Source organism: Pseudophryne corroboree, chromosome 8 (assembly GCF_028390025.1).
Source record: "Pseudophryne corroboree isolate aPseCor3 chromosome 8, aPseCor3.hap2, whole genome shotgun sequence".
In the NCBI taxonomy this organism is placed as follows: Eukaryota; Metazoa; Chordata; class Amphibia; order Anura; family Myobatrachidae; genus Pseudophryne; species Pseudophryne corroboree.
Genome location: NC_086451.1, coordinates 342,653,079 through 342,675,657, shown reverse-complemented (window position 1 = coordinate 342,675,657; position 22,579 = coordinate 342,653,079). Strand labels below are relative to the sequence as shown.

Genomic DNA, 22,579 nt, shown 5'->3' with positions numbered 1-22,579 from the left:
GCTTACCCCAATTGGACTCTCCTGTGGATTTGTGGCATCGGACAACGCCAGCAATATTGTGTGTGCATTAAATCTGGGCCAATTCCAGCACGTCCCATGTTTTGCACATACCTTGAATTTGGTGGTGCAGAATTTTTTAAAAAACGACAGGGGCGTGCAAGAGATGCTGTCGGTGGCCAGAAGAATTGCGGGACACTTTCGGCGTACAGGCACCACGTACAGAAAACTGGAGCACCACCAAAAACTACTGAACCTGCCCTGCCATCATCTGAAGCAAGAAGTGGTAACGAGGTGGAATTCAACCCTCTATATGCTTCAGAGGTTGGAGGAGCAGCAAAAGGCCATTCAAGCCTATACAATTGAGCACGATATAGTAGGTGGAATGCACCTGTCTCAAGTGCAGTGGAGAATGATTTCAACGTTGTGCAAGGTTCTGATGCCCTTTGAACTTGCCACACGTGAAGTCAGTTCAGACACTGCCAGCCTGAGTCAGGTCATTCCCCTCATCAGGCTTTTGCAGAAGAAGCTGGAGGCATTGAAGAAGGAGCTAACACGGAGCGATTCCGCTAGGCATGTGGGACTTGTGGATGCAGCCCTTAATTCGCTTAACAAGGATTCACGGGTGGTCAATCTGTTGAAATCAGAGCACTACATTTTGGCCACCGTGCTCGATCCTAGATTTAAAGCCTACCTTGGATCTCTCTTTCCGGCAGACACAGGTCTGCTGGGGTTGAAAGACCTGCTGGTGACAAAATTGTCAAGTCAAGCGGAACGCGACCTGTCAACATCTCCTCCTTCACATTCTCCCGCAACTGGGGGTGCGAGGAAAAGGCTCAGAATTCCGAGCCCACCCGCTGGCGGTGATGCAGGGCAGTCTGGAGCGACTGCTGATGCTGACATCTGGTCCGGACTGAAGGACCTGACAACGATTACGGACATGTCGTCTACTGTCACTGCATATGATTCTCTCAACATTGATAGAATGGTGGAGGATTATATGAGTGACCGCATCCAAGTAGGCACGTCACACAGTCCGTACTTATACTGGCAGGAAAAAGAGGCAATTTGGAGGCCCTTGCACAAACTGGCTTTATTCTACCTAAGTTGCCCTCCCACAAGTGTGTACTCCGAAAGAGTGTTTAGTGCCGCCGCTCACCTTGTCAGCAATCGGCGTACGAGGTTACATCCAGAAAATGTGGAGAAGATGATGTTCATTAAAATGAATTATAATCAATTCCTCCGCGGAGACATTGACCAGCAGCAATTGCCTCCACAAAGTACACAGGGAGCTGAGATGGTGGATTCCAGTGGGGACGAATTGATAATCTGTGAGGAGGGGGATGTACACGGTGATATATCGGAGGGTGAAGATGAGGTGGACATCTTGCCTCTGTAGAGCCAGTTTGTGCAAGGAGAGATTAATTGCTTCTTTTTTGGGGGGGGGTCCAAACCAACCCGTCATATCAGTCACAGTCGTGTGGCAGACCCTGTCACTGAAATGATGGGTTGGTTAAAGTGTGCATGTCCTGTTTTGTTTATACAACATAAGGGTGGGTGGGAGGGCCCAAGGATAATTCCATCTTGCACCTCTTTTTTCTTTTCTTTTTCTTTGCATCATGTGCTGATTGGGGAGGGTTTTTTGGAAGGGACATCCTGCGTGACACTGCAGTGCCACTCCTAGATGGGCCCGGTGTTTGTGTCGGCCACTAGGGTCGCTAATCTTACTCACACAGCTACCTCATTGCGCCTCTTTTTTTCTTTGCGTCATGTGCTGTTTGGGGAGGGTTTTTTGGAAGGGACATCCTGCGTGACACTGCAGTGCCACTCCTAGATGTGCCCGGTGTTTGTGTCGGCCACTAGGGTCGCTAATCTTACTCACACAGTCAGCTACCTCATTGCGCCTCTTTTTTTCTTTGCGTCATGTGCTGTTTGGGGAGGGTTTTTTGGAAGGGCCATCCTGCGTGACACTGCAGTGCCACTCCTAGATGGGCCCGGTGTTTGTGTCGGCCACTAGGGTCGCTTATCTTACTCACACAGCGACCTCGGTGCAAATTTTAGGACTAAAAATAATATTGTGAGGTGTGATGTGTTCAGAATAGGCTGAAAATGAGTGTAAATTATGTTTTTTGAGGTTAATAATACTTTGGGATCAAAATTACCCCCAAATTCTATGATTTAAGCTGTTTTTTAGGGTTTTTTAAAAAAAACACCCGAATCCAAAACACACCCGAATCCGACAAAAAAAATTCGGTGAGGTTTTGCCAAAACGCGGTCGAACCCAAAACACGGCCGCGGAACCGAACCCAAAACCAAAACACAAAACCCGAAAAATTTCCGGCGCTCATCTCTAGTATATTCCAATATACAAGTGTAAATTATGCACTTGCAGAAGCCAGAGATTGCAGCACATCAGGGACTTACATCTGTGACTGATTGCTACCTCACTATCTGTTACAATCACCTCTGATCCTCAACCACTTTCATCCTCTATGTGCTGTGAGGAAATTGGCCTCAAGGGTTTTTACTTTTACATAAATCACTACCCAAGTTACATTCAAAGTATTAGAGCAGTTATACGTGTTGTGTTCTTGAAAGAGAAAGCAGGACACCTTGCTCCTTGTTTGTATCTGATGTATTGTGCAACTGCATGTCAGTAGCAAGAGAGTGGCACAACTTATAAAGTTCTATTTTCAGTTCTGTAAATGTGCTGCAAAGTCAGGACAGATTCCCCTGAGAGTGATTACCTGCAATCACTGCATCACCCAGCTATATGGGGGCTGTTTCTATTACAGGACTTGTTAATATTAGTCTGGCTGATAAATAGGTCAATTGTATTTATGTGTGTGTTGTCAGCAGAGCCGGTTCTAGACCTTGTGGCGCCCAGGGCGAAAGTTTCCTTTGCCCCCACCCGATAGGTAAAATAAGATTAGTGCGCGCCTGCGGCGCGCGTCAAAAAATAGGGGCATGGCTTGATGGGGAAGGGGTATGGCCACAGTTTTGCCCCCTGTAGTTTTGCCCCCTGTAGAGTTGTTCCCCATGTAGCTGTGCCTCCAGTAGTTTTGCCCCCTGTAGCTATGCCCTCAGTAGTTGTGCCCCCTGTAGCTGTGCCCCCAGTAGTTGTGCCTCAAGTAGTTTTGCCCCAGTACTGTGCCCTCAGTAGTTGTGCCCTCATTAGTTGTTCCCCCAGTAGTTTTGCCCCTAGTACTGTGCCCCCTGTAGCTGTGCACCCAGTAGTTGTGCCCCCAGTACTGTGCTCCCATTAGTTTTGCCCCCATTAGTTGTGCCCCCTGTAGCTGTGCCCCCAGTACTGTGCTCCCATTAGTTTTGCCCCCATTAGTTGTGCCCCCATAAGTTTTACCCCCAGTAGTTGTGCCCCCAGTACTGTCCCCCCTGTATTAATGCCCCTCTAGTAGTGCCGCTTACCAAAAAAAAAAGAAATAAAGAAAGAAAAAAATACCAGCCCCGCTCCTGCTTCCCAACCACTGCTGTCCTCCGTCTCCGGCGCCGCTCCTCGGATCTATGGGAGAGACGTAATGACATCTCTCCCATAGCACCGCACAGCCACTAGAGGTCAATTGTGACCTCTAGCGTCTATAGCCGCTTCCACAATGCCGTGCGGTGCGCCTGACGTCATTGCGCATTGCACAGCACAAGTAGCAGTTCTTGCCACGGTGGTACCCCCGAGAGGGTGGCGCCCCAGGCAAAAAGCTTGCCTGCCTGTGGCAAGATCCGCTACTGGTTGTCAGAGAGATGTCTCTCTACACCCATTCTACATACAAAATATTACAGTGGCTGAAATGGATAGACTGTACTATGTGTGTGTATGTATGTATCTATATCTCTATCTATCTATCTATATATATATATATATAAAAATACTGCTCAATGGCCGGTACTTAGGCCCATACAGGGCCGTTTTAACAGCAGTGTAGGCCCCTGGGCACAGCAATGCACTGGGCCCCCTACCCATTCTCCAGCGGTAGGGGTGAGGGGTGCTATCAGCGGCAGCTTTGATGTCCCGCGGGTGGTAGGGGGTGTTCTATCTTCTGCTCAGCAGAGGACATGGAGCAGTAATTCTGCTAAATACTCCTTTACTGCATAGATGGTAGTAGATGGGGCAGGAGGGAGAACACTAAACTGTAGAAGGGGCATTGGGCTGGATGAAAGCGCCCCAGAACATGACGTCCAGGGTCGTATGGGGTGTGTAATTTGCAGGGGAGGGGTGGATAGTGGAGTAGGCTTATATTCATCATTTTCCGGTGGGAGGGCAGCTTGCTTGACTGCAGATATCTCCAGTTCCTCTAAATAGATTTCTTAGCTTACAAAAACTAAGTTTCCACCTTTCAGGATGTACTGGAAAATATGAAACTGCATACCAAGCTCAGCATGTAGGACTTGGAGCAGTAATTTCTGCTGTTACTCCTTTACTGCACAGATGGGGCTAAACTGTAGAAGGAGGCATTGGGCTGAATGAAGAAGCCCTGGTACATGACTTCCAGGGTGATAGGGGTTGTTTAATACGTAGGGGCTTAATATTTATCATTTTCCGGTGGGAGGGCAGCTTTCTTGACTGCAGATATCTAAAGTTCCTGAAAATATATTTCTTAGCTTTGAATGGGATAAACAACTAGAGAGTCTCACCTTTCAGAAGGTTCTGGGGACTTGGGGATCAAAGTTCAGGAGCCAGATCTTCTATACGTAAAGCTGTTGAGGAACAGGTTGTGTCTCAGGAACAACCTGTGGCACGTCACTTTTGGCAGTTTAAGCATGGATTAGCCACCTTACGCTATAAAATTATTAATCAGGTGACTAAGAGTATTAGAGGTGGTGACAGAGATAGGGCACTGTTACAGTGCGAGGTGAAATGGATACATTGCCTGAATACGGTGACACCGAGAGGTCTAAATGAGTGTTTTGGATTAATTTGTTTTCTTTAACTTGTGTGTGCTTCGTATAGCCCTCTGTCTGTATATTTACTGTCCTTATACAGTGTAGTTGTATCGTATTTTACTTAACCTTTTGTGTATCCATATTGCCCTTATTCTCCTATTTTTTGAGGAATCGATATTGGTAATATGGGGATCGCTGCATTCATTGATGTATGCGTATAAGTTACCTAAACTATATACTCTGATTCGCTGATATAGTAACAATCTTTACCGATTGCATTATAATATAGAATGTATGTCATTATTGTTGTTGTTCCTGCTGTTTTTTTAGATTGGTGGAGGTTGTCACATGATCTGACCATCTCCCCGCGTCACTGGCCAGAAGACGCTGAACAGCATACGTCGCCGGCGGTGATGTCACTTGATGGCGTCCGGCGCTCGGCGGCGGTAGGAGGAGGTGGATGACATGCACTGGGTGAGTTATAAAGGTTATTTGTTTGCACTTTTGAAAATATTTGATCCTGATGACGATTTCATAAAAAATCGAAACATTGAAGAGATCTACCTTCTCCCTGCAAAGTTGAGTCCCTTGAGTGCCGCCCAATTCTTCTAATGTATATATATTCTGGTGCTTCTTGACAAGTTTCACCTCTAAATTTATAGCGGCAATAATATTAATGTACAAAATACACCGGGCTTTGCACTTCAATATGGTACCATTTTAATTTTTAGAGATAAAAGCCACCGCTTCATTAATATGGCTCTGGGTATTATTTGCCTGGTGCGCGCAGGCACCCCCTTATGTCCGGCACCCCCACACTCCACGCCTGCGATCCGAACGTTGATGTCTGCTATAGTACCTGATGGTTGGCGCCGCGTGCGGCTCTGCACTCGCACATCTGAGCAGAGACGCCTGCGGTAGCGCCGGTACTGGTGCAATGCGGGATGCGGCGCCGGCACAGCTGATGGGGCAGTCAGTGTATGATGCTGGCATCGGATGCCCCTAACAAATATGGCGGCCATTCCGGGAGGAGGGCTGCAGCGCATGCCCGGCTGCAGCAGCTCCTCCTCCCATGTTCCTTTGCGGAGTCGGTCAGACTCCGGAGCACTGCGCCGCCACTGAGCCAGGACCATGCTAGCCTCCACCACAAAGTGCAGGGGCGGACCAACACATGAAGCAGTGTATTTTTTATAAAAGTAAGGCATTTTACCTGTATTCAAATGTGTCTGGGCGTGTATGTGTATATATATAAAATATTAGAGCTGAGCCAAGCATTCAGTAGTTTCTCTGTGTTTATGTATGTATGTATATATATATATATATACATATATATATATATATATAGCTATAGATATATATATATATATATATATATATATATATATATAATCCACAACAGAGGAGCACTCACCAGTCTTCAAAGCAGTTTTTTCTTTATTTTCAACAAATCATGAAAGAGGGGGGTATCGACGTTTCGGTCCCAAGTGGGATCTTGACAAAGGTCCCACTTGGGACCGAAACGTCGATACCCCCCTCTTTCATGATTTGTTGAAAATAAAGAAAAAACTGCTTTGAAGACTGGTGAGTGCTCCTCTGTTGTGGATTTACATTGGAATTGATGGGTCATAAGTATCTATCATTATATGGAAGTCACCCCAGCATATACTTAAAAGGCCAGAGTGTGGACTGCTTGGAAATTGTATATATATATAGATATATATATAGATATATATAGATATATATATGAAAGCAGCGAACAGCGGCACTCCTAACGGACTTGTAAATGAGACAAGACACCTACTGTAGGTCTGATAGCGAAGTTTCGGATTTTACTCCGTCCTCAGGCTACAGGTAAAGCTGTACCTGTGGCCTGAGGACGGAGTAAAGTCCGAAACTTCGCTATCAGACCTACTGTAGGTGTCTTGTCTCCTTTACAAGTCCGTTAGGAGTGCCGCTGTTCGCTGTTTCTGTATCCAATTGTTAGCTGTGCACCACGGCAGTTATCGCGGAATACTAATTTGGAGTGCCTACTGATTTGGAGGATATATATATATATTAATTATATGTGTGTGTGTAACCTTTTATATATATATATATATATTGGCTGATTGGCTACCGGTCTGCGGCAGATTTGAAATAGTAGCGCCGGGTCATGGGAGCCAGTGCAGTGCTGCATCATCAAAGGGCGCCGACCACAGCCTCCTCCGTCCTTCGTTGCACCACCGCCGCCCTCTGCCTCCTCCTCCGCTGCACCACCGCCGCCCTAAGCCTCCTCTGCCACCCTCAATCCTTCTCTGCACCATCTCCGAGGCCCACAGCCTCCTCCACCCCGCGCCAGCCACAGCCTCCTCATGCACCGCAGACCACAGCATCCTCAGCACCGCGCTGCTAAATAGGTAATCTTACCCTGCTGCCTTTCTCTCTCTCTCCCTAGTCCCTACTGTATGTCCTTGCTGTCCCTCTCTCTGTCACTCTCCCTGTCCCTATGTCCCTGCTGTCACTTTCCCTGAATTTTGTCTCATTCCATGAGGCATAATATGAATTTCGGCTCATTCTGTGTGCTATAATGTGAATTTCGGCTCATACCGTGTGCTATAATGTGAATTTCAGCTCATACCGTGTGCTATAATGTGAAAGGTGCACCAGTACTAGATAGTATAAGGGGCCCCACTATTGTGGTGCATAATGTGTATAATGGGTATGTAGTGTGGTAAACTACACTAAAGGACATGCACCCTTTTGAGTGGTCACGCCATCACTTTTCCATACCCCCACTTTACAATTTCCACTGTATATATATATATATATATATATACACTCTAGCCCGGTAGGCGGTACTAGACACACCCGGTAGGTGATGCCAGGCACGCCCAGTAGGCAATGCTAGTCACGCCACTCCAGTCATGCACCCCCTAATACAATGTGCTCACATCTAATGAACAATCTAAATTCCTTATACTTAGATGGATAGGGAGTTCATCCACACCGGTCACAGTAAGTCCAAGAACTTCCGTTGAAACTTCCTCTGGCTCGTTTGTCAAAAGAAGAAAAAAGAAAAAAAAGGAAAACCAATATAGTGTAGAATGTTTGTCTAATGTTCAAGCGAAAGTCTTATCAGTGGATTATGAGTAATGGAGGCGTGGTGCTTCACAATGGTTATTCTTCCACCAAAAGTTATTCGTACCGTACTCACACCCAAGTGTAATAGGAACCACTCATAAAGGTATCTTTATCTTCCTCCACCTTCTATAACTTCTTTCTATTCAGTCAAATAAGAAGTAATGGCGTACCTTACTTACAGTGAGTAAGGATAACACTTGCACATAAAGGTTTCTTTATCTGTGTGTGTTTCTTCCTCTGTTACCGGCACTCAAGTTATTCTTTCTGGCACTCCAACCGATCAGTCATGCATGGAAGTGAGTGTATTCCAAATCACGACCCAAAGAAAGACAGGGGAGCAATATAGTGTAGTATATTTATATATATATATATATATATATATATATATATATATATGTACAGTTCTCTTATATATAAACAGTGGGCGGATAATATATTTTATCCAATATTCCTCCACCAAAGGTTCTATAAAGATCTTTATGTTATCCTTACTCACTGTAAGTAAGGTACTCCATTACTTCTTATTTGACTGAATAGAAAGAAGTTATAGAAGGTGGAGGAAGATAAAGATACCTTTATGAGTGGTTCCTATTACACTTGGGTGTGAGTACGGTACGAATAACTTTTAGTGGAAGAATAACCATTGTGAAGCACCACGCCTCCATTACTCATAATCCACTGATAAGACTTTCGCTTGAACATTAGACAAACATACTACACTATATTGGTTTTCCTTTTTTTTCTTTTTTCTTCTTTTGACAAACGAGCCAGAGGAAGTTTCAACGGAAGTTCTTGGACTTACTGTGACCGGTGTGGATGAACTCCCTATCCATCTAAGTATAAGGAATTTAGATTGTTCATTAGATGTGAGCGCATGCGGTGAATTGTGTATATTTCCTTTTGTCTATCAGTTTTATAGCACGTTAGGTGAACGTGTCCACATAATTTATCGTTTGTAGCTCCTGAGTGCGCAGTAGGAGATATCTATTTGTTTTTTTCTGTGCCCTAATACAATGTGCTGCGCACGCCTATGATTTTAAATCTTATGATAATGTATTTTAGAACATGGTCTATTGTAGCATAATGGATGTTACATAGTAACATGCAGACCAAGGTACTGTAGTGGTTGTGGCCTAATCCAGAAAACATGACAATACAGTATGTGTTGTGCACAGGGGGGAAAATGTGGGTGGGGGGCAATTGCTGCCCTACATCATGCAAGCAGAGGAGACTACTGCTGTTCAGCTGCAGCAGCCTCCCTGAATTCACAGCCCAGCACACAGCAGCATGTGCTGGCTTGGGAAGAGAGAGAGGCAGCTCCCGCTGACAGCAAAGAGGTGTGTGTGGGATAGTGCGAGGAGGCAGTCAGACCCACGCCCCCACCGGACCCCTCCACATTATTATTATTATTATTTTTTTTAAACATGATGCTATATGCATTCGGGTGTGTACACTTTTTTTCTCACTCTGACACCCTTTCAAAGTCATTTACTACACATATTCAATATTCCTGAATAAAAGGTCAGTGTGGATCTAAGCTAACTAATAAGTAAAGTATGGGGACTTGTAACATTGGTTCATGTAATAATCCAGTAGGGTAACTATAAATTTTGCTCCCCCCTGACAGGGAGGCCTCACCAATGGGCCTACCTGTACCATTGGGGGAGGCTGTAGTGAGGAGCTTCTTCTTTTCTTCTTCCAGCCTGCACCTTCTGTCTTCCCTCTTGAGCCCAACATCTTCTGGCCTCTTCCGTGGCCACAGGAGTTCTTCTGCAGATGTGTTATCCTTGCTCCTGCTGCCGCGTTACTTTCTCCTCTTCCTCCCAGCGGCATTTCACGTCAGATGCCAGGGGCAGAGCAAGCTCTGACAAGGCGAGCCCTGATTGGCTCACCGCAGCCACTTCCCATTGGCTGTCATTCTGTGGTCTGTGATTGGCTCACGGAGGGTGCCATAGTCAAAAGGTCACAGCTGGGGCTCCCTATTGGCTGCTGGTCTGGCGCCAAATTTGAAACACTGCTTCCAAGGCGCTGTCCAACGCCTTTTCAAGTCCAGTGCTGGGAGACAGCGGGTGGTCCCAGCATGGGACACCTGCTGCAGCTTTACTGCCAGCACTGGGATCAGACACTTGATCCCAGCGTTGTACCTCTGGGGCACAGCTACCCCGCAGCCTGCTGCTCTGCGCAGCGCCAGGACGTATTCCACAGGAGTGTCAATCAGCCAGTCAGTGCCGGCACCCCCAAGCCACTGTGGAGTCTGCAGGGTCTCTTGCTATGCCACTGAAATAATTCCTAAACAGTGTGCCGGGACATATTTGCGTAATACAATAAAAATCAGAATGCGTCAAAACAGGGTTTATACAGTATGTATGGCCCAGCGATTAAGTTACTGTTAATGTCTATGGAGAACTTTATTATGGGTTTGATTCTACAAACACAATCTGACTTGTTCATGACTTTGCAAAGGTGCGTATGCCCTACAACAGGTGCAGTTTGCTAACGTTCACTAGATGCAGATGCACTCAGACTTGTGTACAGCACAGAATCAGGCCCTTAATTTGTCCAGCACTTGTTCTACTTTGCATTATCAGCTATTCAACATTGCTGATGTACATACCATCCATTGCTAGGGTACGTTCACATCCAGTGCTAAACTTACAGTTACTATACCTGAACACACGCAACTACAGCCATGACCACACTTCAACCATGAACTTCAACTTGGCCATAGCCCCAAAAAGTTTTGAATATAGAACATTAAAGAATTGAAACTTCAGACCTGACTGTTAGGTACCAAAATAAGTACATATAATAATATAATACATAATAGTACTATTACAATCTCTTCACTTAGGAGCCAGCACAAGTTTTAGCTAAAAAGCCACCAAATCACTACAGTGGCTTCGACAAGGTTTTGTGAGGTCTATGCAGACAAACCTCTGGCCCACAAATTCCACATTAAATAAACCTCCTGTCAAATCCACAGTGTTACTAGGTAAAGCTCCCACCTGTTCCTCCTGATCATGTTTGCCTTAGTGTTAGAGCTACTGGTTACGGAAGATGATGACTGTTCCACCTACTTTGGCATTCTTCTTTTCCATATTCAACAGTTGTACTTGCTGCTATAACGTAGTCTCCAAACAATTAAAGCTGATTCCATTATGCAATAATCCAATATTACCCCAGGCCTTAACACAGACACATTTCATTCCGGAACCTTCCACATTATTAAATTATTATTTTACGTGTGGTACCTTGTTTTAACTAAACTGCATCCAATGTTTCTAAAGTCATTCAACTTTTGCTGGAGACAATGAAGTCAGGACATTGCCCCTGGCAGATCGGGGAAGGAAGGTCATGTGAGCATACCAAAAATACAGTACTGTCGTGTTGGGGCAACTGCATTTATAAAGACTGGGACAGAAATGCTTATGAAAATTATCATGATGATAATGTACCCTACCCATGAAGAGCTGGCTCAATTTTGGGATCTGATCATGGCTCGCAAATTGTATCCTTTTTTAGACATAACTTACATTTATGGTTGAAGTACGTCTTGTATCTAATTCCACATGACGCCCAAATTCTATACTAGATAGAATTACTCTTTGCTAAAATTTGGCTAAGAGGCTGACTCCAACTCCTCCCTCACCTCTTCCTATTTCCTTCCCTGCACCTACTCTCTATCCCTATCTTCTTTTCCTCCCAACCCTACAACTACTCTTTGGTTCCCCTCATGAGAATCTGATTCTTTCCTCATGGATTGTCTCATTGCGGTATGTTCTTCTGCATTGCGGTGTCAAATATGGTGTTGTGTTTCAGTATCTGTTCATTTTGGGTTTCCGTCTCCCATTCCTTTCCCGTACATTGCATTATTTCAAAAGTCGTAATAATATGTTTTTGGATTTTTTTCCAAGAAAAATATTGAGCCACATGTAAGATTTGCCAGCTGTCAGCACAGCAGTTGTGAGTCCTGAAAAGTACTATCTCCTAATTTTGCTGGTAATGGGTGATTTGTTCTGACAGAAACTGTTTGATGTAAAGGCTACTTCACCTTGATGGAAAATTAAGTATGGCTCTTGAATCTTTAAGACATATATTTTCGCTACTTTGGTCAATGTAATCACAAGGAAAATTGATTCTTTCCAAGTTAGCAACTATATATTCATTATTTCCAATGCTTTGAAATATGTTTACCCTCGTAGTGGGGACATTGATGTGTTTAATACTAAGCTGATACTGATAACTACTGATATGTGCAAAGTTATTATTTGGCCAATAGTGGACTAAGCAGCGGGAGATCCCGCACTGGATACAGGTTGAGGACCTTATTCAGACTTGTAGGCCTACCTGATGTTGGCTGCAAGTCCATGGGCAATTTTTGGGCTTGCGCGGGGTCTTGATTTTAAATGACAAAATATTGGGTAGCTTGGAAAACACACAGCAGCAGATTAAAGGATAAAAATTATGTTATAAACCCCCATTTGAACAAGGCTGCTTATTGTGAAAGTGGCTTTTCATATTGATGTCAGCAAAGCCTGGTTAGCAAACAGCCTGAAGTTATTGAATCTCCATCTGAAGTTGGAAGCAAACAAGCAGTAGGTGCGTGTGTACTGAGACTGCTGCAGAATGCAGGTCAGGTTATGTAACACTGCTGTTTATAAAGCTCAGGCAAATCTTGGACATTGGTTATTAATGTGGTTCCTTTTTCAGGAACTATTGCCACACACCATTTATATTACAAAGAAAAGAAAACTGATTGCACACTAATAGCTATTTTTATTTTGAAATACAGACATGTAATATGAGGACTGCCCATTTCCACTAGGTGATAATAAAATAACAGCTATGGGTAAATGTAATAGCCTTGGAGTTGCAGGCAGCCACAAGATTTCGGTGATTAGCTGCTAGATTTAAAGCAACGTCGCAACAGAGCTGCAGTTTGCCTGGCTCTGGGAAGTAGAGCACTACCTGGAGCATCCTAAGGCATGCTTGCATTTCACGGAGATTGTGACAGCAACCTCTATCAGCGCAGTGTTAAACTGGACATGTACTGCTCCGCCTGAGTATTGCTTAATTGTTGCTCAGTAAGATCTACTTGTTGATAGAAAAGACACTAGAGAGGAGATAAGGAGAGTTATGGTAGACTACCATTGTTAACTCTTTCTGCAAAGTACATTGGGTTCCACAGGGAAACATCGGGGTGTAGAGTGGAACTGGGTCCAGAGGCACCAACAGGTAAAGCTTTAGCTGTCCCAGTATGCATAGGGGCCTCCTCTATAATCCCGCCTCCAGGCACTGTGAGCTCAGATTTGTTAACCAGTCCAATGCAGGAGCAGGCAAGAGAGAAGGAAGATGTTAGGCACATAAGAACACAATCTCACGAAAGGAGAAGGTACCAGTGGCTAATGCCAAACAAACCCAAAGATGCTAGGTGCGTCAGGGTGGGCGACCTGTGGAACCCAATGTACTTTGCAGAAAGAGAGTTAATAATGGTAAGTCTACCATAACTCTCCTTTTCTGCAGCAGGGTATATTGGTTTCCACAGGGAAACATCAGGGATGTCCCAAAGCAATACCTCAAGGGAGGGGATGCGCCTTAGTGGATATGAGAAACCGGTGTCCAAAGGCAGCATCCTGGGCGGCGACGGGAGGCATTGAACCTACGAAACATGTTCACAGAGGACCAGGTAGCCGCCTTGCACAATTGTTCCATGGAAGTGCCACAGCTGGCCGCCCAAAATGGTCCAACAGATCGGTTAGAATGGGCCTTAATCGCAGCAGGAGCTGGAAGACCAGCCTGCGCGTAAGCATGTGCAATCACCATCCTAATCCATCTGGTCAAGGTCTGCTTATTCACAGGCAAGCCACGTTTGTGGAATCCAAACAGGACAAACAGGGCATCAGACCGTCTAATAGAGGGAGTTCTGTCCGCGTAGACACGGAGAGCCCTAACCACATTTAAAGACCATTCTTTAGCCATCAAGTCTGAAGAGATAAAGGCCGGGGACCACAATCTCTAGGTTCTAGTGAAAAGATGACACTACCTTAGGTAAGTAACCGGGCCTGGTTCGGAGAACCGCCCTGTCACAGTGGAAAATCAGAAAGGGCGGACGACAGGACAAAGCGCCAAAGTCTAAGACCCTTCTTGCAGAGGCAATAGCCAGCAAGAACATGACCTTGGCCGTGAGCCATTTGAGGTCCACCGTCTCAAGAGTTTCAAAGGGAGACTCTTGAAGGGCTTTCAATACAATAGACAGGTCCCATGGAGCCACTGGAGGGGACATAGGGAGGCTAAATACATAGAACACCCTGAGTGAATGTATGAACATCAGGTATAGAGGCAATCTTGCGCTGAAACCATACCGACAAGGCAGAAATGTGAACCTTGAGGGAGGCCAGACGAAGACCTAAGTCTAAGCCCCTTTGTAGAAAAGCCAGAATCCTGGAAGTTCTGAATCTATAAGCGTCATAATTCTTATCAGCACACCAGGTGAAGTAAGAATGCCAAACCTGGTAATAAATCCGTCCAGAGGCCGATTTTTGGGCCTTCAGCATAGCCTGAATAACTGCCTCAGTAAATCCTTTGGCCCTCAAGAGCCATGCCGTCAAAGCCAGTCTGGCCAGCTCCGGGTAAAAACAAGGGCCCTGTACGAGAAAGTCTTGACGCTGAGGAAGTAGAAGGGGATGCTCTGTCGATAGACCCTGCAGGTCTGAGAACCAATGCCTTCTGGGCCATGCAAGAGTGACTAGAATTAGCATTCCTCCTTCTTGCTTGAACTTACGCAGTACCCTGGGCAGGAGTGACACCAGAGGGAATATGTAAGGCAACTGAAAGTTCCATGGAACTGCCAGTGTATTTAAGAACACTGCCTGAGGATCCCTGGTTCTTTATACAAAGATCAGAAACCTTGTGCCTGTTCCGTACCAGAGTCAGGGCGAGAGACAGTGCATTGAACTCTGCCCTCAGCTCCAGAATGTTGATCGGAAGGAGTGATTCTTCCTTGCTCCAACGACCTAGAAACAAGTGTTGCTCCAACACCACTCCCCATCCCCACAGACTGGCGTCCGTTGCCAGTAGGACCTATTTGGGGATCCAGAAGGGACGGCCCCTGCACAATTGCTGGTCCAGGAACCACCAGGACAGCGACAGATGAACCTCCAGAGTCAAAGAGATAATTTTTCGATGAGGCAGGCCGTCCCACTTGGATAGGATCAACTGTTGCAGAGGACAGGAGTGAAATTGAGCTTACTCTACCATTTCGAAGGATGACACCATTAGGCCAAGTACTTGCATCGCCGAGTGTATCGACACTCTGGGGCGATGAAGGAAGCGGCTTATCCTGTCCTGAAGTTTCAGGACTTTGTCTTTAGTCAGGAACAATCTCTGATTGTGTGTATCCAAGAGTGCCCCTAGGTGCACCATGATCTGAGCTGGGACCAACGAGGACTTATTCCAATTTATTAGCCACCCGTGGGCTTGCAGGAAAGTCACCGTCAGTTGTAGAAGACTGAGGAGGACTTCGTGTGAAATTGCCAGAATCAGTAGTTCATCCAAATATGGTAGGATTCTGATTCCCTGGTGACGGAGGTGGGCCGTCATAATGGCCATGACCTTGGTGAAGATCCAAGGAGCCGTAGCCAGTCCAAATGGCAGAGCCTGGAATTGGTAGTGAAGGTCGCCAATAGCAAACCAGCAGGAACTGCTGATGCGAGATGGCAATAGGAATATGCAGATATGCATCCTGTATATCCAGGGATACCATATAGTCTCCGGGTTCCATAGCCAGCACTATTGAGCGCAGCGTTTCCATACGAAACTTGGACACTCTCACAAACTTGTTCAAAGATTTGAGGTTGAGTATAGGCCGGTAGGACCCATTGGGTTTCGGGACCAGAAACAAGGTCGAGTAATAACCTCTGCCCCTCTGGGGCTGAGGAACCGGCACAACCACTCCACATCTCTTGAATGAAACAGCATACCTGTGAGAGACAACTTCCAGTACCCAAGCATCTGAAGTGGTCGTGAGCCAGACCTGGGTGAACTGTAGAAGTCAGCCTCCCACCCTGGGGTCCACAGGGGGAGGCCCGCCCCGTCATGCAGCAGGCTTGTCATGTTTTGCAGCAGGCTGCCGGGCTGCGCAAGACTGCTTAGCCTTGGGCTTGGAGGTTTTGGAAACGCGAGATTGTCTAGGGTATGTCTGATCTTTCGCTTTCCCTTGAGGCCAAAAGGAGCGAAAAGTGGTACTTTTTGATTTAGTAGTGGAGAGAAAAGCTGTCTTAGCAGCTGCCAGTTCAGATACAATTTTATTTAGGTCTTCCCAAACAAAATGTCCCCAGTGAAGGGGATGACTTCCAAAGTCTTCTTTGAGTCCAAGTCCACTTTCCACAGCCTCAACCACAGTATGCGGCAGCGCACCAGGACAGACGTAGCCGATGCCTTGGCCGCCAATACTCCCGCCTCAGAGGACGCTTCCTAAATGTAATAAGAAGCAGTGGTAATATGAGACAGGTATTGCCTGGGAGTTTCAGAGATATCCTAGGGCAGCTGTTCCTCTAATGTTTGAACCCACACCTCAAAACCTTTTGCAGCCCAAGAGGCAGCTATAGTGGGTCTATGAACAGCCCCTGTAAGGGAGTATATAGATTTCAGGCATCCGTCAACACGCTTATCTGTTGGCTCCCTCAGTGAGGTGAAAGTGGTGACAGGCAGAGTGGATGACACCGCTAGGTGGGTGACGTGAGAATCCATTGGTGATGGAGTCTCCCATTTGTTACACAACTCTGCTGGGAGAGGGTAGCGAGCCAAAGCACATTTGGAATAGGGAATTTTTTCCCTGGATTAGACCAGCGTTCCCGTTTGATGTCGACTAAATGATCAGAATGGGGTAACACAGTTTTAACCAACTTCTACTGTTTAAAATTATCAGTTTTCTTTGCCACAGTAGTGGAATCCTTCTCATCTGTGATTTGAAGGATATGATTAAGAGCAACCATTAGGGCAGGGACAGCTATTAATAAGGGAGAATCTTCATCACTAACACAGGATTCAGTGTCAGACAACATCGTATGCTCCCCCTCCTCTTCAGATGAGACATCAGAAAGGTTTGTAGACTGTGAGGAGGAAGCAGCCCGCTTAGAACGACCAGGGACACGGAAGTGACCCGAGGTAGATTTCTGTCTAACCAGAGACTGGTTTAAAATATAGAAAAGAATGAACCTGGGCGCACCTTAGGAGTCGGCCCAATCCTAACCACTAAGTATCTGTCCAATCAGATATAGGGTTAAAGATTAATATGAAAATAAGTGGATGATCAAACGCGACAACTATAATAACACGATGAAATGAAATATCAAACCGTATGAATTATACAACCCATATGGTCCTTTATCTCTGTATTTGAGTCAATTTTTTTGCACAATTCGCAGAAAGTCCAATGAACCATATAACAAAAGAGAAAAAAAGAAGAACAACAATGTGTAGTATTGTCTTATAGGGAAAGTTTCATAATAAAATATCCATGTGTTCGGAAAAAGAAAGGTGATTCTGTATTGGTGATGAGTTAAGTATAGAGTCTCGCCACCACTGAAAATATAGCCAGGCTATACGAAACTTACTTAAATACAGGCAGTGACAAAACATGTAGTGGTATCTTTACACCAGGAACAAACAGACAAAGCGATAGTGGAGTGTCTGAATCTAATTGAGCGTACCCAACTGTAGAAAGCCAAAAATGTATTCAAAGGATAAAATCTCATAAAAATATTAAACAAATGATCCTATAGGTATCCATTCACAAGGATCTTGATGATCGAAACGGCATTGGTGCAGAGACCAGTGGACTACCTAAGGACCATCACCGAGACTACATCCTACCCATTGGACATATGAACTAAAGTTAACTGCAGGTTTGAGTCTGGAATTAATGGCTGTTTGGGAATAGGTGCTGGGGGTGAATATACGAATGGCTTTGGGATGGTTAATGTGTGATGACAGGTTAGAGTGATGGAGGATTAATTGATTGATTGATTGATTGATTGATTGATTGATGGATTCTCTGAGATGAATAAATATTGTGTGTGCATTGGGTTTAAATGTATTTATGGGCGCAGGGTATGAATGTCTTAAGTAGTAATGTGGTAAATGTATTAATTAGTTTTATTGTTCTTGTCAGGAGGCAATGTGTTTGTCTTTTCCTATTGGACCCAATGTGTTTTATTTTTTTCCTGTGAAGGACAATGGGCCTTATTCAGGTTTATGGCCAAACCAAAAAAGCACACTACTGGGCAAAACCCTGTTGCTCTGCAGGTTGGGCAGATGTAACATGTGCAGGGAGAGTTAGATTTGGGTAATACTTAACTTTACATATAAAAGTATTGGAACTCCTATCCAGAATTATTGTTATAACCTAATCTTTTTTTTTTTTTTTGGTATCAAGTAAAAGAGATCAGGTGTTATTATGGTTTATTATGTACACTGAGTTCTAAAAGAAAACGTATAGCTAGGGGGAAGTGGAGCAGCGGAAGTGACGTATCGCTGCCCGCTCTAACAAGGGAGGAAGTGACTCAGCGGCAAGAGACAGCTGCAAGTCATACTGTTACAGAGTTAACACTAGACAGGACGGCAGTGAGTACACCTAGAGCACTTCCGGTCCGGCGCTCATATCCCACAGTGGAGACATTATAGACAGGTTAAGAGCTCCTATCATTCAGAAGAGGGGACGGGACTTACTGATTAAGGGGGGTATTCAATGCTTTTTGGAAACTGCTGTCTTGACGGAAAGACGTCAGTTTCCGACTTTTTTAGGTCAGAAGAGGTTCCGACCTATGCAATGGGTTTGCTTTTTTTCCGACAAGTCGCCAATTCTGTAATTTCCGACTTGCCGGAAAACACGTGGATCGTCAGAATAGCCGTGAATCCACGTGTTTTGGTGGATTCCACGGCCAAATTTGACTTTGTAGGTTCTGACAATGTCAATCCGACCTTTAAAAAAAGTCGGATTGGCATTGTCGTGAACGGCCAAATCCTGTCGGATTTGGCCGCTCATTGAATACTGAGATGTCGGATCCTTTCCGGCGGAAAGGATCTGACATCTATTGAATACACGCCTAAGTCATAATTAATTATTCAATTAAACTAATAAAAACTAATATTCAAGTTTTTTTCATATTGGTTTTAATGTTGAAATTGTGATAATGGTGTTTGTTTATTTTACAAGTGAAATAAGCCAACAGACAATGTTTTACTATGTATTGTGCATCTAAATGAATTATTGCTCTCCATTGGTCAGAAACGGTTTAAATACATACCCCGCCACACCACTGATTGAGGCTTTAAATCTCACATCCATCTGGTAGGAGTCCAACTTGCACATGATCTATATTTATTGATGATTTTTTATATTTGGAATTTTACATTAAAACAGTATTACACTATAATATTCATGTTTTTCTCTTCTGCTCAGATTTATCAAGCCTTGGAGAGTAATAAATAGCACGGTGATAAAGTACCAACCAATCAGCAACTAATTGACATGTCACAGGTCGCCAATTACAACCCCATTACTTCTTCTTTGGAGACATAATTTTGTCCCTAGTTCTTCTGGAATATAATGTAAATATCATACCTATGGAGAAATTGACATTTATTAACGATAAGATCAATAACTATATTTAAATGTTATTTTTTGTAGAAACAACATGTACAAACAGATTGTAATTGGTCCATCTCTTTCTTCTTGTTGCCTGTTTTGCATATTTTTTGCATATTATTCGGTGGAAGCCATCCATTTGTCAGAGTCCTTTTGTATGTCTAATATTTTTTAGTAATCAACTAATATTTTAAACTCTGAAAGATACACATGTTTTAAAAGAACACCTGTCAGTGATTGCTATATTAGACCATGTCAACCAAATAATCTGTGTTAAAAATTGTTTAAAAAAATGTTTTTAGGTTTAATGTCTCAATTGTAAATGGATTTACATTTGTTTCAAAGCTGAAAAAATAAGTGTATATTAAGACAACTTATGTTCTGTTCTTTCTAAAGACACCCCTAATGCAGTCACTATCGACGAAACGCGTTGGATGATAAGGATTTTGTTAATACGGAAGCTAATAAAGAACGCTGCCCTCATAGAGGCACCTACTAACAATTAAGGAAAGCTTTTTATTAGTGATTTATGGACTGGAAAGTGTAATATTTTAAGGTTTTAATGCTTTTAAGAAGTATATTCAAATAAACGTATGTAACAAAAAGATATTTGGTTGTACTAAAAGATACTGTTTTATGATGGTCATTCCGAGTTGATCGCTAGCTGCATTCATTCACTGTGCAGCGATGAGGCTAAAAAACGGCAATTCTGCGCATGCGTATGCGGTGCCATGCGCACGCGCGACTTACTTTTTCAACGAACAATGTAATTTCACACAGGGTCTAGCAATGCTTTTCAGTCGCACTGATGGCCGCAAAGTGATTGACATGAAGTGGGCGTTTCTGGGTGTCAACTGACCGTTTTCAGGGAGTGTTCGAAAAAATGCAAGTGTGCCAGGAAAAAAGCAGGCGTGGTTGGCCGAACGCAGGGCGTTTTTGTGACATCAAAACAGGAACTGAACAGTCTGAAGTGATCGCCAGCGCTGAGTAGGTTTTGAGCTACTCTGAAACTGCACAAAAAAACTTTGTAGCTACTCTGCGATCAGAGACGGATTAAGGGGGAGGCCCAGGGGGTACATTACCCTGGGCTCCCCTCTCCAAGGGGTCCCCCGTCCCTGCCGTACACCACAGGGTGTGTGGACAGTGCTTCCTCTGGCTGCTACTGCGGGGCGAAAGGATGCAGGCTGTGTTACGGTGCAGGGTTGTGGCTGCCATGGCCCCGGACTGCCTTCAGGGGTTGACGCTCCTCCTGTAGTACCCTGTCACACTAAACTCACCGCATTTTCCCCCTCCTCTTCCCACGCACCGGAGCATTCCCTGCCCCTCGCCAGAGATCTGAGATGCCCGGCTTCAGTGGCCCCGCCACCCTGCCTTGTAGCGCTTGATGGTCAAAATGTTTTTATGAGGCGGAGATAGCTTTGTCTCCGTCCCTACACTGACTGCCGCGGCCAGGTCCGGAGCTGCCACACATGCGCGGCAGCTACTCGGTAATTCAGTCAGAGAGCTCTGATGACTGTCAGAGCTCTCTGTGCTTTAAATTGGAGACGGCTGGATGGGTGCTGCTGCACATCCTGTCAAGTCTCTCCTTCTCTTCCCCCGCCCGAAGCAAGCAACAAACATTGTGCGCACAATCAGGTCCAGTGCACACTACAAGAAGTCCCCAGGTACTGCCAGCTGTGGCTTGCAGAGTATCCTATTTGCTGTATATATATATATATATATATATATATATAATTTTGATTTTTTTTTGCAAGGGGTCAGGGGTTTCCATAGACAGTATGTACCTTATATATACTGTATATATACACAAATGTATCATACTGTATATGTGCCTTATATAGAGCTTGCAACTACGTGGGGTAAGTTTGCTAAGATGGGAGTTCTATTCAAGATGGGATGTTGCCCATAGCAACAATCAGATTCTACTTCTTATTTATCTAGCACCTTCTAGAAGATAATACCTGGAATCTGATTGGTTGCTATGGGCAACATCCCATCTTAAATAGAACTCCCATCTTAGTTAATTTATCCCCATGTGTGTGTATGTGTGTAGATATGATATATACGTGTCTGTGTGTGGAACCCCCCACCTACAAATCCTGCGTTTGCCCCTACTCCTCCAGCAGCCGCCCTGTGGTGGGAGTGAAGTAGTTACCGGACACCGTTCCAGAAGTGTCCTCGACTCACACTACAGTGCGGCGCCATGGTGCTGCATTGGCGCCGGCAATCTGATCCTCATGCCGCCGGCCTCCTCTTCTGCCCGTGTCTGGGTCCGTCCGCGGGCCTGCCCTCACTAGCAGTGAGTGACCAGAGAGCGCTGTGGCCTCCTACCCCTCACCCCCCTGTGTGTGGCCCCATGTACCCCCCCCCCCCTGCCTTATATGTGTGTGTGGCACCCTCTACCCCCCACAGCCTGGTGTGTGGCCCCGTGTGTGTGTGTGTGTGTGTGTATGACACCTTGTGCCCTCCTTCCCCCCCCCCAGCCCCCTGTGTGTGGTTTCTCTACACCCTGTCTTACGTGTGTGTAGCATCATCTACCCCCCCCCCCGCCCCCACGTTGTTGTGTGGCCTCCTGTGCCCGCTGCCTATGTGTGTGTGCGCGTGTGTGTGTGTGTGTCACCCTGTGCCCCCCCCCCCCCTTCTCCTACTCCTGTGTGTATAACATTCTGTGCTCCCCCATGTGTGGTGCATTGTGTGGCCCCTGTCCCTGTGTTCATGATACCCTGTACCCAGGCCCGGCGCTACCAGCTCAGCGAAGGGATGCAGTGCAGGGAGGCGCTGGGACAAAGAGGCGCTCCCCCTGCTCTGCATCCCTTCCCTGCTGCGCCGTCCTGGCCTCCCTGCTGCTGCTGCTGTGTCTGTCACTGTATGACAGTCACTGGCAGCGGCGCCTGCAGCATGAAAAGGGTGAGAGAGAAGTGT

At 45.3% G+C, this 22,579-nt stretch overlaps 1 long non-coding RNA gene across 1 annotated transcript; it reads left to right on the top strand.

The window, feature by feature from the left end:
• The first annotated feature begins 5,225 nt into the window (after positions 1–5,225).
• On the top strand, positions 5,226–20,195 carry LOC134947782 (uncharacterized). The gene is made up of 3 exons (XR_010182771.1): positions 5,226–5,364; positions 17,793–17,915; positions 19,472–20,195. It is a non-coding gene; the product is annotated as an uncharacterized LOC134947782 (long non-coding RNA).
• The last annotated feature ends 2,384 nt before the right edge of the window (positions 20,196–22,579 follow it).